This window comes from Grammomys surdaster, unplaced genomic scaffold, assembly GCF_004785775.1.
Source record: "Grammomys surdaster isolate TR1022 unplaced genomic scaffold, NIH_TR_1.0 63, whole genome shotgun sequence".
NCBI lineage: Eukaryota > Metazoa > Chordata > Mammalia > Rodentia > Muridae > Grammomys > Grammomys surdaster.
In genome coordinates, this window is record NW_021604565.1 from 5,832,703 (window position 1) to 5,854,270 (window position 21,568).

Below are 21,568 nucleotides of genomic sequence, written 5' to 3' on the forward strand. Positions count from 1 at the left end.
CAGATCTCAAGGGGCAACCTACTTCTATTATTTTGCAAAGTGGACATAGCATCAGACTGCTCTCTAGATTCATACCTCTGTGCTCATACTCGTGCTTGGATTTCCATGTTTCATCTTTATTAGACAATCTCTGAACTGTCCCCTTTGCTTTTACTGCTGCTAAAACGATCAATCTGAGTTTTTGTTGGACCAAATTATTCTATGGTTTGGATCCTATGGTTTGGATCCTTAGGGCTTAGTAATAACTTTAAAACCTGGCTGTATTTGCAGCCAGTTTTGACTCTACTATGGCCTTACCCATCCCATAGCATTCCCAACTCCTAATCACTTTTATTGATCTTCATGTCACTGTCACATTGAATTTTGTTCTGCTCTTAAAATGAAACCTTCTTATTATTCTCACCTTTAAATTCTCATTTTTGCTTTAGGACAAACTAAAAGATTTTCTTGTAATTCTGCACTATCCTGCCTGTTCTCCATCCTCCCTCATGACGTAGTATGCCATTCTCTTGCCCTTTGTGCTCTGCATATCGCCTGGTTATTGCACTGAATTATGGCTTGGGGATCATGGCTCATGGTTTCTAGTTTCCGAAGAAAGAAAGAAAAATTGGCACGAGGTCACACAATTCACATGTAAGGATATGCACCAACTAGATTTCTTTCTCTGCACTGAACCCAATAATTGCTGTGTTGTAAATATTCAATAGATAATCATAAAACAATTTCACATCCAATGTTGTTGGCTATGGAGAAAGAAGCTGAGTTGAAGGAGCAGGGTGCTTATGGTTCTGACAGGAAAGAAAGGCAGTCGTAGCTGGAATTTGGAAGGGATAATTTACAGATGTGGCTAAACAAACCAATGCTAGGAGTCAAGGTGTTAGGAAGTAGCAAGAACAGGCCAGTAATACCCGAGAAGGCACAGAGCAAGGAGAGACCAGAAAGCCGACCTCCAGAGAGGTCTGGGTGACAGTTCCCTATCAGAGACATGCCTCATCTGTCTTCTCCAGCCTGCAGATTTCATGTCGGTATTTCTCATTGGCTGGACACCGCTAGCCAGAAGCAAGAAGGGACAAGTGACCAGGTCCGAGTGGTTATCGTTTGGGGCCCAGAACAGATGAAGCAAAAGCAGCGAATGAAGTGGGCTTGTGGACAGGGAGCAACTGCTACAACTGTCAAGTTCAGACTTAGAGTAAAGTGATTGGCAGCAGTCCGTTGAGCCCCAGGAAATTGCATTGATATTGTAGTTTAAAATTAAGTTGGGGTTTGGTGGCACGTGACATCCTCGTCTATACAGAAAGTTCCAGTTCAGCTGTGACTACACAGTGAGATCCTGTCTCTAAAACAAAAATCAAATGAAAAGAAACACGTAACAAAGAAGTTAAAATTACCTTGCTTGGAGGAAATGCGTATCTTAACAAATTCCCGATTTCACTTGTTCACATTCTGATAGCAAAACAGCATGATAAAAGTAACTGTGTACCAAACGCTAGGCACCCACACTTCTCTAATTCCTCACAATGACAAAGAAATGAAGTCATTTGCTAGTAGCACAACTAGTTAGCAGTGGAGATGGGGCTTGAAACCAGGTTAATCTGATTCTAAAGCCCTGTACTTCCTAAACTATGTGAGTGCATCGAGACGTGGAATTATGTTCAACTCTGTGCTGTACTGTTCTCTAATGGAATTGTTTGAAATGAAAGACTCCCTAGAGGCAACCTGCTTACAGCCGTGCAAAGACGACCAGAGGAGACTACTATTTTTTGACTTAAGCACAAAGGTAGGTTATTTTACTTTTGATGAGAAAAAGAAAGATAAAATTGCTAATCAAATCTGCTGAGCACCCAGCTACCTGGGATGGTTTAATTAGAAAATCTCAGTGCATGTGTCTAATGAAGTAGCACTATAATTGAGTACAGGGACGTGTTAGCAATTAAATGATAATGTTGGATGAGTCCTCTTAACAGGTTTATTTTTCATGTTATGCATTAATGAAGCAACTTCATTACTACATCAGCCAAGGGCATAAACAAGTATTTTAGCCACTAAAAACTCAATTTGGTAACGTAAAGTTGGGAGAGTTCATTTTCTCCTTGCCCATAAGATGGGGGGATGGAAGGTGTTTTACTTTATCAATTAGGATAAATCAAGCAAGCAGACAAGCTTGTTTCCTGGCCTCTTCAATACCAGCAATGTGCCCAGTACCTGCAAATGGGTAATGCTAGCTCTCTTAGAGTCACAGATAGTGTATTCAGGGTTTCTCTTTACCCCGTCCCTTCCCAAGGCACGAGAGTTGTGGCAGGCAACTCTGCAGGACCCACTGCTAGCTTTGTGGCAATGAGGACTGACTGAAGTGTGGCTTGTCTGGTAGAGCAGGTGAGACAAGGCAGGCAGAGATCTCCTGCCCTTCCCAACCCAGTGTGTTTTAAGAGGCTTCCTGGCTTGTCCATCACTTGTTTTTCTAGATAATAAAAGACAGGCATAGCTACTTACTTTGTCTAGCTTCTGGACTGTTCATGGGGACATTTACAAATTTACTTTGTTCATTTGTGAAGTTCAGCCCATGCTTTTGCATATAGATTCTTGTTCTTATGATATCAGACCATACTGATCTTCATGTTTGTTTTTCAGAGTCTCTGGTGGTCTTAATCCTTATGGGTGTTTGTGTCAAAGTGTTTAAAGTGCTAGAATTATTATTTTATTTAAAAGTATGTTATAAATTTGTGTGATCATGATGCATGTATCATCATGTGTGATGTGAGTGCCTGTATCATGCACATCTGTAGAGTCAGAGGACAGATGCATACAGCTGCTTCTTTCCGACCGCTTTCATGTGTAAGTTCTGGGATTGTCCTCAGGTTACCAGGCTTGGGCTCCAAACACCTGTACCTGATGAGCTGTTCTGCTTGCTCAAGATGTTAGAGATTAATTTAAGAATAGAGCTTCTACTTAAATAGAAATTTAAATAAAAAAGAGTGGTTATAGATAATATTTTACTATTCAGTCTTTGTGCAGTTCTCCATTAATTATTTTATGTGGAAAGATTGGGCAAAGCTTATGACAGCTGATATATTTTCAAGGAGCAGATGAATAATTCAAATATTCTAGAATTACAAACATATCAGTTCTTGATCTTTCTGGCCCTGCCAGATTAGTTTCACTTAATATTCATCTTTAGTATTTCTCCCTCTTATTTCTGTATAGTATAGATTCTATGTTTTAAGTCTTCTTAGGAGGATGTAATTTGAATTTCTAAGCTGAATATTTTTCCTATTACTCTTACATGTTTGTGAAGAGAGAACAGAAAGGCAACACTTAGTCACTTACCTGTCCTTGTTTCTTGTGGAGTAGATTAGTCAACCCCTCCCCTTTCTACCTCACTGAACACCTGTGTACCCCTGGTGTAGGAGACAGGAGTGAAGGGGAGTTAGGAGCTATCAGAAAACAAATTGGTGTGTAGGACCTCCTAATAGCAGATGTCTAAAATACACATTATTTCATGAAGAAGATACACTGCTGGACAACCATATTACCCTAAGAAGTCAAAACTTATCATTTAAAAAACATTGAGTATATAGGCTGGTGAGAGGGCACATCTGGCAAGGGTACTTGTTGATGCTCTGGAGTCCTAGACCCATATGGTGGAGAGAAAGAACCAACTCTGAAAACCTGTCCTGTAAGCTCCATGCACAGGCCATATGCACGTATGTACATCGTATGGTGGTGTGCTCTTACCACTATCCTAGCTATGACAATGGGTTGAAACATCTGAACATACAAGCCCTAGAAGCCTTTTGTCTTCATATGCTGCTTATCTCAGGAACCTTGTCATTGCAGAGAAAAGCTGCCAAACACCTGACCATGTGAAAACCCTGCTTATCAACCCCACTGCTTTGCTAGAACTTGGATTAAAAAAACCACACACACACACACATACTGAAACTATAGCAAATGGCTGTGTCATAGTACTGTACTAAAATACTACAAGTTTAGACAGTGTAGCTATATATACAGGTTATATTTAGCTAGGTCAGGAAATGTTACAAAGAAATGACATTTTCTTGTGTCGTTTTAATTAGTGTATACCAGTCAAACAGAACAATGAGGCTCTTCATGATAGTTTCATGCATGTATGCAATGTTCATGGCTTATATTCATCCTGTCTTGTTCCATTCCCTTCTGTTGGAACCCTTCTTCTTCCCAGATACCCTCAACATAATTTCAAGACTTTAAAAAGTATAGATTCTTCATATTAAAGAAACATGATATTTGTTTTTCTGAGTATGACTTATCTTATTTAGCATGATTGTCCATTTCTCCAACGAGACCTTCCCTTCCAAAGTTCTGACAACATTCCCAAATAGAACCAACATCTGGGGAAATAAGCATTCAAAACACAAGCCCATGGCAGAGTTTAGACTCAAATGCAAGAAAAAAGAAAAACGAGTCAAGGCAAGGCTTTGCTGGTCAGTGACATTTCTGACAACATGAGAAATTAAATATAAAACTAGATTTTCTTTCTTCTTTTTATTTTTTAACTTTCTTGAAATTACATAGGTTAGAGCAAGTCTGTGCTGTCTGCTCACATTGGGATATCAAACGACAACCTGAGGCAAATACATATTTTATCTTTTTTCTTAAAGTAGGAAAATGGGAATTTTGTTGAGATCTTTAATAATTATTCTAAATTTTTTCTAAATTAACAGAAGAAATAAAGACATAAAGACATCTGACACTTGTACAGTAAAAGGTAAAGGATTTATTTGCTCTTGGAACTCCGTTTTGTCTTTCTCAGCTATCCAGTGTCATTTTGAAACTGTCTCTCAGTTGTGTCTGTTTTCTTTTCTTTATGGTATCAACTTTCCAATCTTGGTTTCATTAAAAACTAAATCAAACACCAAATTGTATTACAGTGGCATTTTAGGAACAGGTTTGTTTGTCCCTGACTGGGTCTAAGTTTTCAAAAGTAGTTCCAATATTCCTGAGGAGGTGACCATTGTTTCTTAGTTTGTCAAGTTAATGTCTAAGGAAGGAATTGAATTAATGTTTTTCTTCTCACCACCCTCCATCTGTGCAAAGAGACCAAGTTACTTTTTAGCAGAGTGAGGTGGCCCCATTCCACTCACCATTTTAAAGTGGAAAAAAAAGAAATAAAGCATTAAAAACTCTAGGAGCACCAGAGGAAATAAGATTGTAATTTCCCCAGTTGTAGCTGGGCCATTCCTAATTTTGCAGAAATTGTCAGAGGATCCTTAATGGGCATTAGCGTGTCTGAATTTTGTATTTCACATCCCTCACAAGGCATATCCTGCCTCAGCAGGCAAGACCACCAAACATGTCTGAGCAAGCTTACTGGTGATTTTAATAACATCATCTCTGGTCTCTTGAAAGGAAAATGGTTCCTGAGATTCGAACTATCTTCTGCAATAGAGAAGGACAAAGGCCTGGATCCACAGCCCCTCATGTCTCAGACTGTTCTGATGTGATTTCCACAGCATGATTTACCAACGTACAGGGAGGGCCTCATACAAGCACTTAGGAGTTATTTTGCTTGTACAATCTTATGAGGTCATGGTCCAGAGATATATGGCTATGAGGAATCAGGGCCTCAGAGTGCAATGATTGAACTAGTCAATCAAGATGAATATTTCATGGGGTCTTGGCAGGTCTTGTGTGTTATGAATAGTCCAAGATATCTCTGCTTAGTTACTGAGTAATTTAAATTCTTGTAAGACCTTTCAACAGCAGTGATTTTAGACATGCTTTGGAAAAGGCTTTTATTTCCTGAAATGACTATTACTTATTACCAGTAGCTGTCAGAAGGCTCAGCAGTGTTCCATCCCTTTGAGTTTCATCATCTCCTCTGGTTTTTTATTTTTTTCCCCCTTAGATCTTAGTTTTCCCTACAGTTTCCACTTTGAAGAAACAAACTGGAAAGCTATGCCAGATTCCTCCTCTTGACTATTATGAACAATTCTCACCACAGAGTGGAGTTTCAAAATGACATCTTTTACAATAATGCACTCATCTGTGATAGCCTTTGGAAGAGACCTTTCAATGTGAAATAAATATAAAACACAAGAATTTAAGAACAACGGCTTCTAAAAAAGTTTCTTAGTAGCAAAATATTTTATATTAGAATGTGAATCTATTGGTCTCTACTGTGAGTCAGTTTTTAAAAATGATCGGATATTTTCTCCAGGGATCCAGAAGCATACATGTAAGTGGTTAGTAAGTGATGGAAACTATGGGCTTGTTTAAATGCCTCATCCCTGGTTCCATGGTTTCCCCTTCTTTTCTGTGTCACAGGGGACATAACTTCTTTTTTTTTTATTGGATGTTTTATTTACATTTCATATGTTGTCCCCTTACCCCATCCCCCACCCACCCAGGAACCCCCTATCCCCTCACCCCTCCTCCTTCTTCTCTACGGATGTAGTCCCTACCTAACCCCCCCCCACTCCCACCTCCCCATCCTCAAAATTCCCACCCCCTGAAAAACCCTTGTTGTGGTGTGGCTCAGCCCTAGCACACATCTTTAAACCAAAAGCTTTGTGCTTACTGTAAACTGTAATAAGAATTTACAATCCTAATAAACCCATATAAAAGACACAATCCAGATATTTTATTTAAAGGCCATATTGTGTAGATTGGGCAGATCTAGGGCTATACTAACTTATTTCCCAGCTATAATGATCTTGTTACTTGATGTTTCTCTTGGCCACATGGTTCAGGTCCATGGTGGCTTCCCCCTCTCCTCCCTCTCCCTTCTTTCTAATCTTCAATCTCATCTTTCTCCCTCCACTGCCCAATCATAGGCTCTAGCCTATGATTTTTATTGACCAGTTAAATTAGGGAGAAGGTTCACATGGCATCACTTGAATAATTGAGGATCTGTTTGAGGTGTCACCCACATGCTGAGGACCAGTATTTAGCATTAGAATATAAACAACATCAGACAAATTCACTACAGTAAACAAATAGTTGTGGTATAGCTCAGCCCTAGCACACACCTTTAACTAAAGATCTTTCTGTAACAAAACCTAAATAAAATCAAGAGCAAGTCAAGGTTTTTCATTGTCTATGAATCTCTGTCTACTTCTTATTAATTCAGTGGCTGTTTATGAGACAAATTCTATGTGTATGTGTCTGTGGTGAACATTATAAGAACACCTGATAAATAAAATCTAGTTTCTAGCAACAAAGAGTGGGCCACTTAGTAAGAGAGACAATTCTCACAATAGTAGATCCCAGTGTAATCACCAAGAGATTTGTTTTTGAAGAGAGCAAGCAACCACTTGACAGAGAGTGGCCATATGAAACCTCAGGAAAGAAAAAAGGAGGGTCTTTGGGTTTAAGGGTGTTTAAGAATGCATGGAGGAGAAAGGGTTTTTTCCTTCTGTGTGGTGGGTGGAGTAGGAAGGTCAGCTGGATGCTTCTCTGCCTCTCTGAGCTAGCAGGCTTTCACCATAGATTGTATCTGGCTCCTGTGTCTTCATTTGGAAAAAAATCAAACATTTTGGATTTTATTTTAAAGACAACAAATCTGATCATATGGGTTCTTGTTAGAAAGTACTAGACATCCTGTAGCATCAGTTATTTATTTTTTTCAACATTATTTGGTTTACTGAAAAATCAGCTCTCTTTTTTTGTGTGGCCCTGTATATGCTTAAGTGAGCCTGGAACTATGGATGGAGCCTTGCCATGTGATATGTGCTTATTTGGAAGTGATCACTGTGCCAACGCAAAGGCTCTGCTTTGTTTTGGTAAATCTCCAACCCAAATAGGACCGGTCAAAGAAAACACAACTCCATAATTATGAATATAAGCTGCACGCCTAGATTGGGCCGATTCACCACTTTACTACTCTGTTCCCCAGTTATGACCCTTATAACTTGTGGGTTTTCCAAGTCATGCATTTGTCCTTCCACCTCTGCTCCTCTGTCATCTTCTCCTCCATCATCTCCTCCTCCATCGTCTTCCTCCCCCTCAACCTGCATTATCTTCCTCCCACGTTGTCCTTTTCTCTCTTCCTACAAACCTTTATTTCTCCCTTTTTCTGTCCAATCACTGGCTCCAGCCTTTATTTTACAAATTAAGGTGGGCAGAAGGTTCACTAGAATTCACCTGTGTACTGATTCACTCCTCCTCTGCAGCTCTTCACAAGAAAGGGGAATTAGCATCAAAATACAAGGCTGGGACTATCCACAATGCTGCTCTATATTTAAAGCTATGCAGTCTCCCTCCATGTCAGTGTCTCAAGGCTTTTATTCTGGTGAGGATTTACAGTGAGAGTCCTACCTCCTGGGAGTAGAAAACAGATATTGCCAAGGCTGGGGCTGAAGCCTCCTATTCCTCCTCTTTGTTTTTCAGCACTGAATGGTTTGGATTGACTAGATGCTCCTCGGGTCTGCCTAGTCCAACGTAAGGCAAGTCGGGATGGTTTCCCTGAATCAGAGACCAATTTTCCTTTAGCCAATATTGCAGACATATGAACTTCAGACTCTTTTCTTTCTGATGTAAATAATATTTAATTATGGAAACCACTTGTTATGTTTTGACAGAGTCATTTGTGAGGAGTCAGCAGAGGTAAGCTCTGTCTGGATGAGCCACAGGCCCTTTGTCATGATGCTTAGCATGGTGTCTGAACAACTTCTTCAAGAAGGATCAGTTAATATTTCAATCACAGTCGATTAAAGTAGAAAGTAGAGTAAGTGATGACCATCAGATTGCCGCCAAACAGAGAAAACACATGTGGATTTGTACATGAGTGTGCGTTCCTATGCTTTTGTAGGCATTACTTTGGTCTTAAAAAGGAGCAAGGATCATGCTCTGTGCATGCCCAAAGATAACACTGTGTTTTGATGCTCTGGAGAAGCAAGGTGATATTAACCTCCTTCCCCCCAGTAATGCATGTATTTTAAATGAGTTTCATCCACATGATAACATGGAAAAATACTTATTAAGAAATTCACTTTTAAAAACAATCATTTGAATTATAAGGGACAATGCATTATAATGAATGAAAAGACTATGTCAGGAGTGTGGGGAAAGTGCTGCTTGCTATGTTTTGGGGAATTGTGTTTCCTTGCAGTAGATTAATTCCATTTGATAAATTGTATGGCCTAGTAGGAATTACATTTGCATACTGACAATCTTGCTTATGCCTGCTGTACTTAGCTGCCATGCATAATCACATATGTGAATGACTGCTTTGAATAGACCTGTTCCTGAGACTATAATTATAGCATATTTGTGCTAATTATCATATTCTTTGAGAGAATCTTACATAGCATATCCTTTTACTTGTTTCCTTTGAAGATAGTTTCCCTTGCTTTCATTTTGATAACAAACTAGATCTTTTGTCTAAATGCAGAAAAGGCTTTCTGCTGACAAAAATTTCTAAATCTTATCATGCGGTGCTGCAGCCTGTGAGAGGCTGCAGTGATTGATTCTGTGTCACCCTGACTGGATTAAGCAAGACTCATAGCTGGCAAAGCACTGTTTATTCCCAATGCTTCAGTAAACACTGAATGCATCTGTCTTCTCTTGGAAAGGAAATCCAGGTACTTTTGCTTTTTGATTAGGTTCACCAAGGTGGTGTGTGTGTGTGTCTGTATGTGTCTGTGTGTGTCTGTGTGTGTCTGTGTGTGTTTCTAGAGGAGACTGGTGGACTGAATAAGGAGACAGGATTGGCAGAGATGATCAGAGGTGCTAGGGAGTGAGCAGGGCAGATAGAATAAATAAGGCAAAAAGAAGGTGAGCTTATCTAAGTCCCCCCTTTCTTTCTCCCCCTCTTCCTCCCCTCCTCTCTCTCCTAGACTTGAAATACCCTATTCTCTGTCTTTGGACCTCAGAATTCCATGTTCACTGGCCTTCGGACTTGGAGGCTTGTACTGTGGCCCCATGGGTCCCTGCAAATGGCTTAATGTGATTCTCTGTAGAGGAATGAGCTAGTTTTCCAGGCTCCCACCCCCACTCCTTACCTCTTGTGGAGATAAAGGAAGTGGCTATCTTCTTTCTCTTGCTCTACTCTGTCTTATATCCTGCTTTAGTTTTGTTTGGATGAGACTAATGACACGCGGGGATCTCTCACTGTGAGAAAGCTTGTGGATTGTTTGTAAAAATGAGCCATGAATTATTCAGGATCATAAACAGAGTGGCTACTTTCTAAAATATCGAAGATATTTTCACTATAGTTCCTATTTCTTGTATTTGTTACTTTAAGGGGAGGGTTGCAACGTATAATGCTTAGCAAAAGCAATTTAAGGAAAGGATAGTTTGTTTTGGGTCACATGTTGAAAGTAAAATACATCATGGAGGAGGAGGAGGCAGAAGCCTAAGACAGCTGGTCACACTGCATGTACAGTCAGGAAACAGAGATGAATGCTGGTGCTCAACCCAATTTTTCTTTCTTTTATTTTTCTTCTTCCGTCTAGGACACCAGTCCATGAAATTGTACTACCCATATTCTGTGTTGTTCTTTCTTAGTTTAAACTCTCTGGAAATGTCCTTAGATAAGCCCGGAGGTTTTTCTCCATGTAGCTTCTAGATAATTTTAATTAACTGTCACATGTCTTTATGCAGCATGATACCCAGGAGCTCATGAGCAAGAACTCTAGTGCAGATGAAGAAAAAAATGAACAATGGGACGAGGCAAAGGCTCCCTCTTCCAGTATGCTTGAAACATGAAAAAAATCTTATTTAAAAATAAGACCACAATGTTAGCATTGCAGTGATAAGGACAGTTTGCTCGAGATTCTTTTATAAAGGAAACTATTTCTTTCTTTTGAACTGCTGCCTTCCACTGTATCTGTTATACTCCTTGCTCTTGGATTTCTGTCTAAGTAGATGATCTGGCTGTGATACTAGATATCCCTTACCATCCTTAAGCATCTCTCCAACCTGCTCGTCATAACTTATCAATTCTTTCTTGATTTATTCTTTTTTCCTGTCTCCTGTCTCTGCTATCATGTGTCTCTGCTCTATCTGCTCATACATTTACTAGTGGAATGGAAAAACTTTGAACTGTGATGTTCAAAATCCTAGAACCAGTTATTAGCTTTGTTACCTGATATCATCTTTTTGGGCTTTTGAAATTCTCATTAACTAAATGTTAATACTTTTTTAAAATTAGGAATAAGTAAGGAATTGATGAGTTAATGGTATAAAAGTATCTTATTTAGGGTTTTGTTCCTGTGAGAAAGTACTATGATCAAAGGCTACTTGGTTAGGCAAGGGTTTATATGGATGATAGGTTATAGTCATGAGTGGAAGTCAAGGCAGGAATTCAAAACCCAAACTTGGAGACAGAGACTGAAACAGAGACTGCGGAGAAAGTCTGTTTATTGGCTTGGCTTTTTTTCCTTTTTTTTAATGATCCAGGGCCATCTGGCCAGGGGTGCCTCCACGAACAGTAGTCTGAGCCCTCCTACATCAATCATCAATCAAGAAAATGCCACACAGAATTGCTTGCCTATTGGCTGGTTTGATGGAAGGATTTTTCTCAACTGAAATTCCTTGTTTAGAAAGAATCTAGTGTGGGCAAAGTTGGCATGACTAACCAACAAGATATGTGCTTATCACAATGACCAGTACTTTGTGTTTGCCCAGTGCCCATAAACTGTTTTCCTGTCTTCTAACTGTTCACTTGCTCCACCCTGTTTAACCTCGTTGACTTTCCATGCTGTGGGGGATCTCATTCTTGCTGGTTAGACACCAGATCTTTCCCCAGTTTCTCCTTGAACATGTTGGTTTGTAGATAGTGACATTCAGGCAAGTATAGCCAGTGATGCAGTCCACGTCTGCACTGTTTACCTTGTCTCTGCTCATACTCCTTCCAACATTTATCAGTCCTTCGTCGTGAACTACCTATTAACAGGTACCAGTAACATGCTTGTCTCAGCAACTGTTAGCACTTCTGGAAGAAGAGGAAATATATCAACATATAATCTGATACTGCTTGAGATTTAATACAATGAGGCAGGTGTTCAAACATGACATCACCTGAACAGATAAGCACTGTGATAGCTTTGGCCTCAGCTGCAGAATTCATATTAAGAGTACTTTTCTGTTTTGCAAAACTAGGCAAGCGTTGATTTTCAGTCTTTTCATTTTAGTATTTTTTGCTGAAATATGATGGGTCGTCTTTTTAGGACTTACTTATACCAGTTTGTTATAAACTGTAATTTAATCTCTATTTCTGTCATAATAGATAATTTCCCCCTTTTCCCTATTCATTGGCTCTGTTATTGTCATTCAAGAATGGTCTTTTTTTCCTGTTCATATTATTTGTGATCCTTTTGGTTTGGTAGCTTTCAGCTTTTAATAGTCTAAGAAGCACAAAACCCAGGCTTTGAGTGCTCGCATGATCACTTCTGCAGTATAGTCTCCTAGCCCAGTTTGAATAACATTACTTATGATGCAAACATTGACTCCAAATGCATCAGGGCATTCATTCAGGGCAGACAGCTTGATTCTTAAAAACATATCATTGCATTAACTTTTTACCTAGTCTACATTTGGGACCAGAAGGAACAAATTTCATTTCTGCTTCTAAGTATCTTGTAATTTTCAAAGATAGCTATGTTGTCCCCTGAAAAATCTCTTTCCACCCCAAATATATTTTTAAATAAACTTTTTCATTTAAGCCATTGTACAAACCAATTGTTGTTAACAAACAATTATTACACTTGCCATACAGCTAGAGATTATTTTCTTTGTGGTAATGCCAGAGAAGAGATTATAGAATTATGTACATCATATTTCACATATTGAGAACAAACAGCAGCATCAGCTACCCTTTGCTTTAAGAAATCCTGTATAACAGAATTTGTCTAGGCAATGGTAGCTTTGCACAGCTGTCTACATTGACATTCACCTTGGGGATGGATGGTCAATGATAAGGACTATGATTCTTAAATTACTAAGCTGTTTCTATCTTCTAGTGTCTTAGAAGTCTGCTCTAGTTAACTGGAGATAGTCTTCTGCTTGGGAGAGGAGAAGACTTTATTATAAAGAATGATGAAGAGAAAGAGAATGACATATCACTTCTGACATGAACATGAGGATTAAAGAGAAATAAAAGTAATATAAAAACCAGACTACGATTGAGAGATGGTTTTCCAGCATCTTCATTTTCCACCTCTAACACAACAATTACTATATCTAGAGGATCCTACAGCTGAGAAGTAATCCTTCAATTCATGAGAACAAAATCATGACATGACAGCAAAGTCCATGCCTTTCCCAAGCCTTGGGTGATGACAGGATGGTGGGCATTGAGTGGGTATATGTGTCCACACCAATTTCTTTACTGAGAATGGTAGACTCACAATCTTAGCTGTGAGAAAGATAAATAATTGAGGCTCCAGCACTTTATTCCCTTTCGGGGTTCTGCAAAAATCCTGCTCAACTTTTCTGGCTCCATTTTGTTCATGGTGCAGTGTTATGAACATGTCAAAGGCCTAGAGGATTGGCTTTCCTCTGCTAATCCTGTGGGATTAGTGGTTTTCCTGAAATTTTGTTCTAACATTGGAGATCTACAAGAAGTTACAGTTGAATGTATTATTGTGTCCCCTTATATCCCCCAGTCTGGTGCAGTATCTACTCTTCATGGCAGAGGACAGAGGGGAACTCCAGAGTTTTGTAGTAATGAAGAACCAGGTTGGATAGAGAGTGGCTAATTTTGGGCAGGGAAAAAGGTGGAAAAAGAGAAATAGAGGGAAAGAAAGGATGAGAAGGAGGAAAGGAAAGAGGAGAAAGACCCCAGCTTCTAGGCACCACAGCAAGACAAGCAGTGGCCCCATGAGCAAGAGACCAGAAGAATATAATAGCTCAAATTCTCTGGTCTCCTTACCTCACAGTCTTTTCTCCTCACCCAGATAGTAAGTTATCTTTTAGAGATGAGAAACTTGGCTCTTTGGATACCAGGCAGACTATTGACTGAAGAAGTTATTAAATTATCAAATCAGACTATGTTAACCCAGGTTATGGATTCATCTAAATGTGCTCACTCTAACCAGAAGACAGGGGCTCATGAGGAAAAAATGTAAATAGCCACATAAATATTTAGCATATTCTCTGCAAATGGCTAGAGATAAAAATTTTAACCTTCATTATGTATTGAGTATCCCAAAAGACCTCTATTTGGATTTGAAAGGAGAATAAAAATTGTCATCATGATTTCCTACCCAAAGTCTACTGATGCATGAAGTTAATCTCAATTTTCTATTCATGTGGGGTTTATTTGCACATGGTGTGCTACATTAATTTTTCAGTACAGTTTTTATGTAGTTTTATTAAAGTTTACTTTTCTTTTGACATTTTTAAAAGCCCTGCTGGTGTTGCAGAACCCAAAGCATGCATTCATTGGTTTGATTCATGCCTCCCTCTTGCTTCATCTTTGTCTTCAGGGACAGCAATGTAGAAAATCCCGTTGATTCTCTGCTGGTCACTGAATATTCAGTGAGGATTCAGCACACTGCTGGGATGTTCTTTATATATTCTACCAGGTTAGGGACCATGATAAGTTTGTTAATCTTAGTGAAAATAATTTTTCCTATTTTACTACTGAGAGCAGATTTGAACTTACCAACCCATTTTTTTTTATGACACTGAATTCTGACATTTATTTTCAGAAAGTCTCAGCTGTATTGGGATTAATGGTTTTCCTGAAATCTTGTTTGAACACTTGAGGTCTACAAGAAATTATATTTTGAATGTATTATTTATTTTTTTAAAAAATCAAAGTGATTATGTTACTGAGTGTCAACTTGACTGCATCTGGAATGAACTACAATCCACAAATGGAGAGGACACCTATGTGTCCTGTCTAGCAGGGCATTAAACAGGGGTCCAGGGAGATCACCTGAAAGAGAAGATGGGGGACACAGGCGAACACAAGGAACACAGCTTGTCTATAGGCTGATCAAACTGTAATTTTTACTTTTTTACACACAGGTTATATACACAAAAAGGCAGGATGTGGGGTAGGGGATGATGCAGGCATGTAGGTGTTCAGGGAAAATATAGATATCTTCCAGAACAGAGTGTCAGCTGGGTGCAGGTTCAGGGGACAGATCACTATGACTCCGCCTATGATTCACTTGTCCTTATCTAAGTTGGTACTATCCACCAAGGCTGCCTATCTACAAGGTCTATGTATTCAGCCTGGCAATTTTCCACCAAAGCTGCTTGTTTACAATAGCTTCTAGGTATCTGTTTCAGTGTTTGTCCACAGAGACCCAAGACTTTATGTTAACAGGCATGTATGTCAGGGCTATTGCTGATTTTAGGCCTTCAGTGTATAAGCAGGGCTGCCCCTGACACATGACACAGGGCAATAACAAGATAATCGGGAGTAGTCTGGTGAGGATCCAATATTCAATATGTCACAGAAACCAGAGACCTTGAACCAGACCAATGACTTATTGCAATGAACATTTGCAGGTAAAGCTGTGTGGACAGAAGAATATACTGTGAGACATACAGTGGTATACAGCTTCCATGAAATGTTTTTTTTATTCTCTCTCTCTCTCTCTCTCTCTCTCTCTCTCTCTCTCTCTCTCTCTCTCTCTCTGTGTGTGTGTGTGTGTGTGTGTATGTGTGTTATTTGGAGGCGGGAGGTTGCAAGAGTGAATGACAGATATGACTGGGTGGAGAGATGAACAGGATTGAGGTGCACAATGTGAAACTCACAAAGAATCAATAAAAAGTTTTAAAAAGATACATTGCTCAGTTATAGTCAGTACCATTACCTTTGTTGGTTTTTCAGCTACTTCAAGTTGAATTTATGATGTTAAAATAATGAATTGAAGAATGTTTCACAGAAATTTCAAACAAAATTTGAAAAAATATTTAAATACAAAACCAATTTTCTATGTTACACAATGTTTGCTTGCTTACATCCTTAGTGTTGGAATTATGTGATAAGCCACCAGGTATGACTTTATGTGGTTCAGAGAGTGAACCAGAGCTTCCTTAATGTGAGCCAAGTACTCTGCCAACTCAACTATATTCTCAGTGCAACGGTATGGCCTAGGTTAGCCTGGAACTTGTGATATTTTTGCTTCATCCTCTTCAGATTTGACTACCACAGTTGGCCATGGGTGACTATCTCTCTAGTCTTTCTTTAGTTTCCCTAAATATTTGCTGATAGATTCCATTTTTCCACTTGAAATAAATGTCAAGTGATCCATTCATACTTCTCCCCTGACACAACCACAGGGAAATAACCCAACTTCTGAAAGCTGATGGAGTGAAGGGGGCTTGAAGATCAAGTGGGAGACTATTCTTAGACTGATACTGCTTTTCAGTGGCATCCTGGTGTGCTCGCCTTTGGGATTACTGCAGTAGAGGGCTACATGTACTCTGCCACACATTCCTGTAACACTGTTCTCTTCTAAGATAGCGTCTTATAGAGTGCCATAGAGGTAGAATCCAGCCTGTTATAATTTAGTTATAATGTTAGTTCTTAAGATTTTCATTTAGCCTGTGTGAGAAACATGGGTCCACTCCTAATACTGTCAACAAAAGATCTTGACATAAGGCAGAAATCGAATAAAAAAAAAGCGTTCAGTGAGAAATCATAAATTTGGAATAAAGACAATGCTGGCTTGCTTGCTTGCTTGCTTTATTTATTTATTTATTTATTTATTTATTTATTTATTCATTGGTAGCTGATAAGTAGTCTAGAAAATTTATATGACAGAGCACATTTCCCCTGGCTAGTTTAGCTAGAATCAGTGTAGTACATGCTAGGGGTGGCAAAATTCTGAGATATGCAAGATCTCAGCCCCTGCTTGTTGAACTCGGATGCTGTGGTCTCTGGCAGAGTTCTATGAGGAGGACAGGCTTGTCTTCAGATCTGAGCAAGGCCAGTTCTCTGTGGGTTGACGTTGCTCTTTAATTTGTGAAGCCAGCTAAACACCTTGCATTTGATTTTGGCTCAGGGTCCCATGTGGCCTGTCAGCTTTCTTTTCATTATCAATTATAGACACCAGGATGAAAGACAGAAGAAGCTTGCAGATAATTAAGCAGAATTTCTCAACTATACTTAGAAATTAGGACAAAAATGTGTGCATAAAAATAGCACACTAAATGTTTAATGCTTGAAACTCAGGCTTTGCAGCTCAGCGATTCTTAATCATGTTAAAATACTGAAGGATTAATATTTTATTGCACAAAGTATTTCTAATATGTTATAATATACATTTCATTTTCTACGGAATAAATCTAAATAGAGGCTGGTCTCTGTGGGTTTGAGGATCAAAATGTACTTTAAACAGAATATCCTTCATATATTAATGATTCTGGCCTCTTCCTCCTCCCATCTTTTCCCAGATCCTGCAAGGTGTTTGTAGTAGATTCAACTCTCAGTTCAGATCTGTATTGGTTTTAAAACTCTACAAATACTTCAAACTTATCGCTTTTTGGAAAGTCTTTTGTAGAACACTTGAAGTTACACATGGTTTCACAATGTAATTTTTGATGGAGAAGGGTTGGATTATTATCAGGACCACTTGTTCAATTCTGCATGCTATTCCTGGTCCAGACTTGAAGAAAAGGGAAGAAATATTTGAAATCATTAGATTCTTGGTCCTGATGGGGTATGACTGATCCTCTTGCTGCAAGGTCAGACTGTCTGGCAGTACACTAAAGAGCCACAGGTTGACTTGAGGTGGATTTGGGTGCAGTGAGCAGCAGTGCTTGGCATGTGGGGTTAGGGACTACAAAGTCCCCAGGCTCACCGTTGCCTTTTAAGGACTGTTTTAATGTTAGACTGTCTCTGCACATCAGTTTTAAAATGCCTTAATGTGCGGTATCTCAGACATACAAGTATATTTTTATGGTACAACTAGTTTAATATTATCATCAATAACAACCGCAGTGAGCATTTGGGCACCATGATGATCAATCTTTAGTGTCAACTTGACTGAATTTAGAGATATCTAGGAGACACTTTATGGGCTCTTTCTCCCACAGAGAATGACTTGCTGCCCTAGATTTTGCATGCACAATTCTTCTTTCTGCTTATTTTATCTATTACTTTAATGCAAATGTTTTGTGATTAATATTTACTGTGTCCAATTTTGAACTTTATATATTGAAACATTGTGTATATCTTTCTAGAATTACTTTAAAATTATTTTGTTTTTTTTTCTCCTTCAGAATTATTCTTTTGGTCTATGTCTTTGTATTATTATTTTTTGGTCCTAATATACTATCAACTGTTACCTAATGGATTCTTAGTTTATATCCACATGAAAATTTTATTAAAATTTGTAACCCATGTTCCTGTAATCCCAACACTCTGTGTTTGGGGGAGATGACTCACTGAATCCAAGATCAATCCAGGCTACATTTTGAATCTCCCACCCAATAAAATACATCTTATTTGAAATATTGTTATTAATAGGAAAAGATTCTCTCTCTCTCTCTCTCTCTCTCTCTCTCTCTCTTTCTCTGTATGTTCATGTGTTATATGTAAACATGTGTGCCTCCCTGAGCATGAGTGTGTATGAGTATGAGGCCACAGACATCACATGTCCTGTATGTTATCTGCTTGAGACAGGGAGTCACAATGAACCTGTAGCTAGGTTGGTACCAGCAAGCTCCAGTGCTCCTTCTGTGCCTGTCCCACAGTACTGTGGCTGTAGGCCTCCCTGTGGCCATGCCTGTCTTTTCACATAGACTTTGAGGCTTTGAACTGATGTCCTCATGCCCACTCAATAAATACCCTTCCTTACCCACTGAGCCATCCTCTCAGCCTTCATTAGCCTTCTGTATATGTCTTCACACAGTTTACTTGACACTGCTGTAATAACTGAGTTAAAAGGTTACCGCTATGATAGATATCTTTTTCATTATTTTTCTGTTCTTTGTTGCTTTTTTTTTTTAAAAAGTCAGTTTTTTTTTTTTGATGGCCATATGATGATATCCTATCTGAGAATTCACTGAAGTGAAGTAGAGTGCTGTGCACAGTTTCTACACAAGGCCTCAATCTTGTCTACCAAGCGTGTCTTCCATTGCACCCTCTCCACAGTCCCTTTCTTAGAGTTTTAAAGGCTAGAGCTCAGCTTTTCATTCCTTGCATGGCTTCTGTTTCCCATCAGATTTTTAAGGAAACATTCTTTCTCTGTCTTTGGTATTTGGTACTAGGAAAACCCTACAATGAACTTTCAATTTGTCCAACCTGTGACTTCTGGGACTTCTGATCTCTTAGAAGTGGTATCTGAAACCATTTCTAGGAACTTCTCCTTGTTATTTCTTGTATTATCTTTTCACTGTTCTGAGTTTCCCGTCATGAAACCAATGTGTGTGTTTGGCCCATCTATCTTCCCCTTTCTCTCATATTCATAATCTTATATATCAGTTTTGGTTGCTGAGAAATTTTCATCTTTTAAATATTTTTAAAGAAGGGCCTTTTATTTGCTATGGTTAAGAATTCACATTTTAAACATCTTCTTGGATCAGTGATTCATATATATCAGCTTATTTGCCTTTGGTACCTGCTTTATACTTAGCTACTCCAGACCTATGACCTTTCCCATAATGTTCATGAGTTTTTCTAATTCTAACCTGGGGACTTGTCAAACATTTAAACATTTTAATGAAATAGATGAATGGATTTCTGATTCTCTTCTGTGTGTTTTCCAGAGCTGTCTTGGATATATTTGTTTTAAAAAAGTAATTTTCCCTTTTCCCCTTTTGTTAAAAGTAGATTCTTTCTCATAGGATATATTCTGAGTACAGTTCCCTCCTTATTTCTCCCAGTTCCTTTCCACCTCCTCTCCCTGTAGCTGTAATCTATTTCTTTAATTAGAAAAGAACATGCTTCCAAGAGATAGCAACAAAGCATAACAAAATAAAAAATAAGATAAAACAAAAACCATCACATTGAAGTTGTACAAGTAAAACCAACAGAAGCAAACCAACGCCCAAGAGAAGGCACTAGCATTAGGGACCCATTTGTTCACACATTCAGGAGTCCCTTACAAAAAGTACTAAGTTGAAAGCTACAACATGCACTCAGGAGACTTGGTGCACACCTATGTGGTCTTGTGCATTCTGCTTCACTCTCTGTGAGTTTATCTGAGCTTTGCTCAGGTGAATTAGAGAGCCTTGTTCTCTTGGTGTCCTTCATCCTTTCTGGATCTACACTCTTTATGCCTCCACTTCCAAGGGGTTCCCTGAGTTCTGAGGGGAGAGATTTCATGCAGACATCCCATTTTGAGCTGTGTGTTCCAAATTAATGTCTCTCTGAGAAGTGACTGGCTGTATTTGTCCTTATCTGTTGAGGGAGAAACTTCTCTGATGATGGCTAAATAAGACGATCTGAGCAGAGCCGTATATCATTAGCAGTCATTTTATTGCTCCTTTTTTTTTTTTTTAAATCAGTAGTATTTGGTTTTACCTTAGGTCTTTGAACTATCTCATTTCTTGGTTCTTGGTTACCCAAGCAGTGTCAGGTAGGGGTTCTACGTCATGGAGTGGACTTTAAGTCCTCTCATATCATACATTGGTTGGTTACTACCACAAACTTCGTGCCACCATTGTCCTGGTGTATTTTGCTGGTAGAACAGATTGTAGATTAAAGTTTTTGTGGATGGCTTGATGTTTAGATTTCTCTGACCCGATCCCCCAGTTTCACCCTAAGCGCTACAGTATAGTATATCAACTTATTGGTGTGCTTTGCATCACTCAGATGATGAATTCCAATATCTTCAAGATAATGGTTCCGTCTGATGATGCTGAGCATAGAAGGCCTTACACATATGATTGTGCTTAAAATAATAAAAAACAACTGAGTAATCTAATAGCTACCAATAGTCAGTCTGTCTGTCTGTCTGTCTGTCTGTCTGTCTCTCTCTCTCTCTCTCTGTGCGTGTGTGTGTGTGTGTGTGTGTGTGCGCGCACGTGCACCCAAGGTTATCTTCAGGTTCTGTATATGTCCACCTTGTGTTAGGAGACAGATTTCCTATCTGAGCTAGAGTGGACTATGCCGATGGGGCCAGCAGGCCCAAGTTACCCATGTGTCTCCATCTCCTCAGGGCTGAGATTACAAACATGCCACCTTGCTTCTCTTTTTGTATGGGTACTGGGGATCTAACACAGGTCCTCATGCTTGGATAAACAAACAGTCTACTAGCTAACCTACATCTTCAACACCTCAGGAATCTTGCTATTGACATTAGTTTCTTGATATGCCTACCATTTTTTTTTTTTGGCTATAGAACACATTGTGTCACATGTAAGAATGATGTCTTAGAAGATAGGTTTTATAGTAAATAGCTTGAGCAACTAGCTTGAATTTTCTGAAGACATTTCTATTGGAGTTCAGAAAGGTTTACCTCAACCATAGAAGCTTGATGCTGTTCAGTACAATTTTGCCTCCTGGAATCTTGTAAATTTAGTATCTCTCATATTAAACAAGCTGGTGCCCTTAGAACAGATCTGTTTTAGAAAATGGTTCAATTTCTACTTTCTTGACTCTCCTTTTGTAGGACCAGTAGCTACCGTGTTCACCAGAGAGTTGAATGGGCAAATTTAGAACACACTATGCTATAAT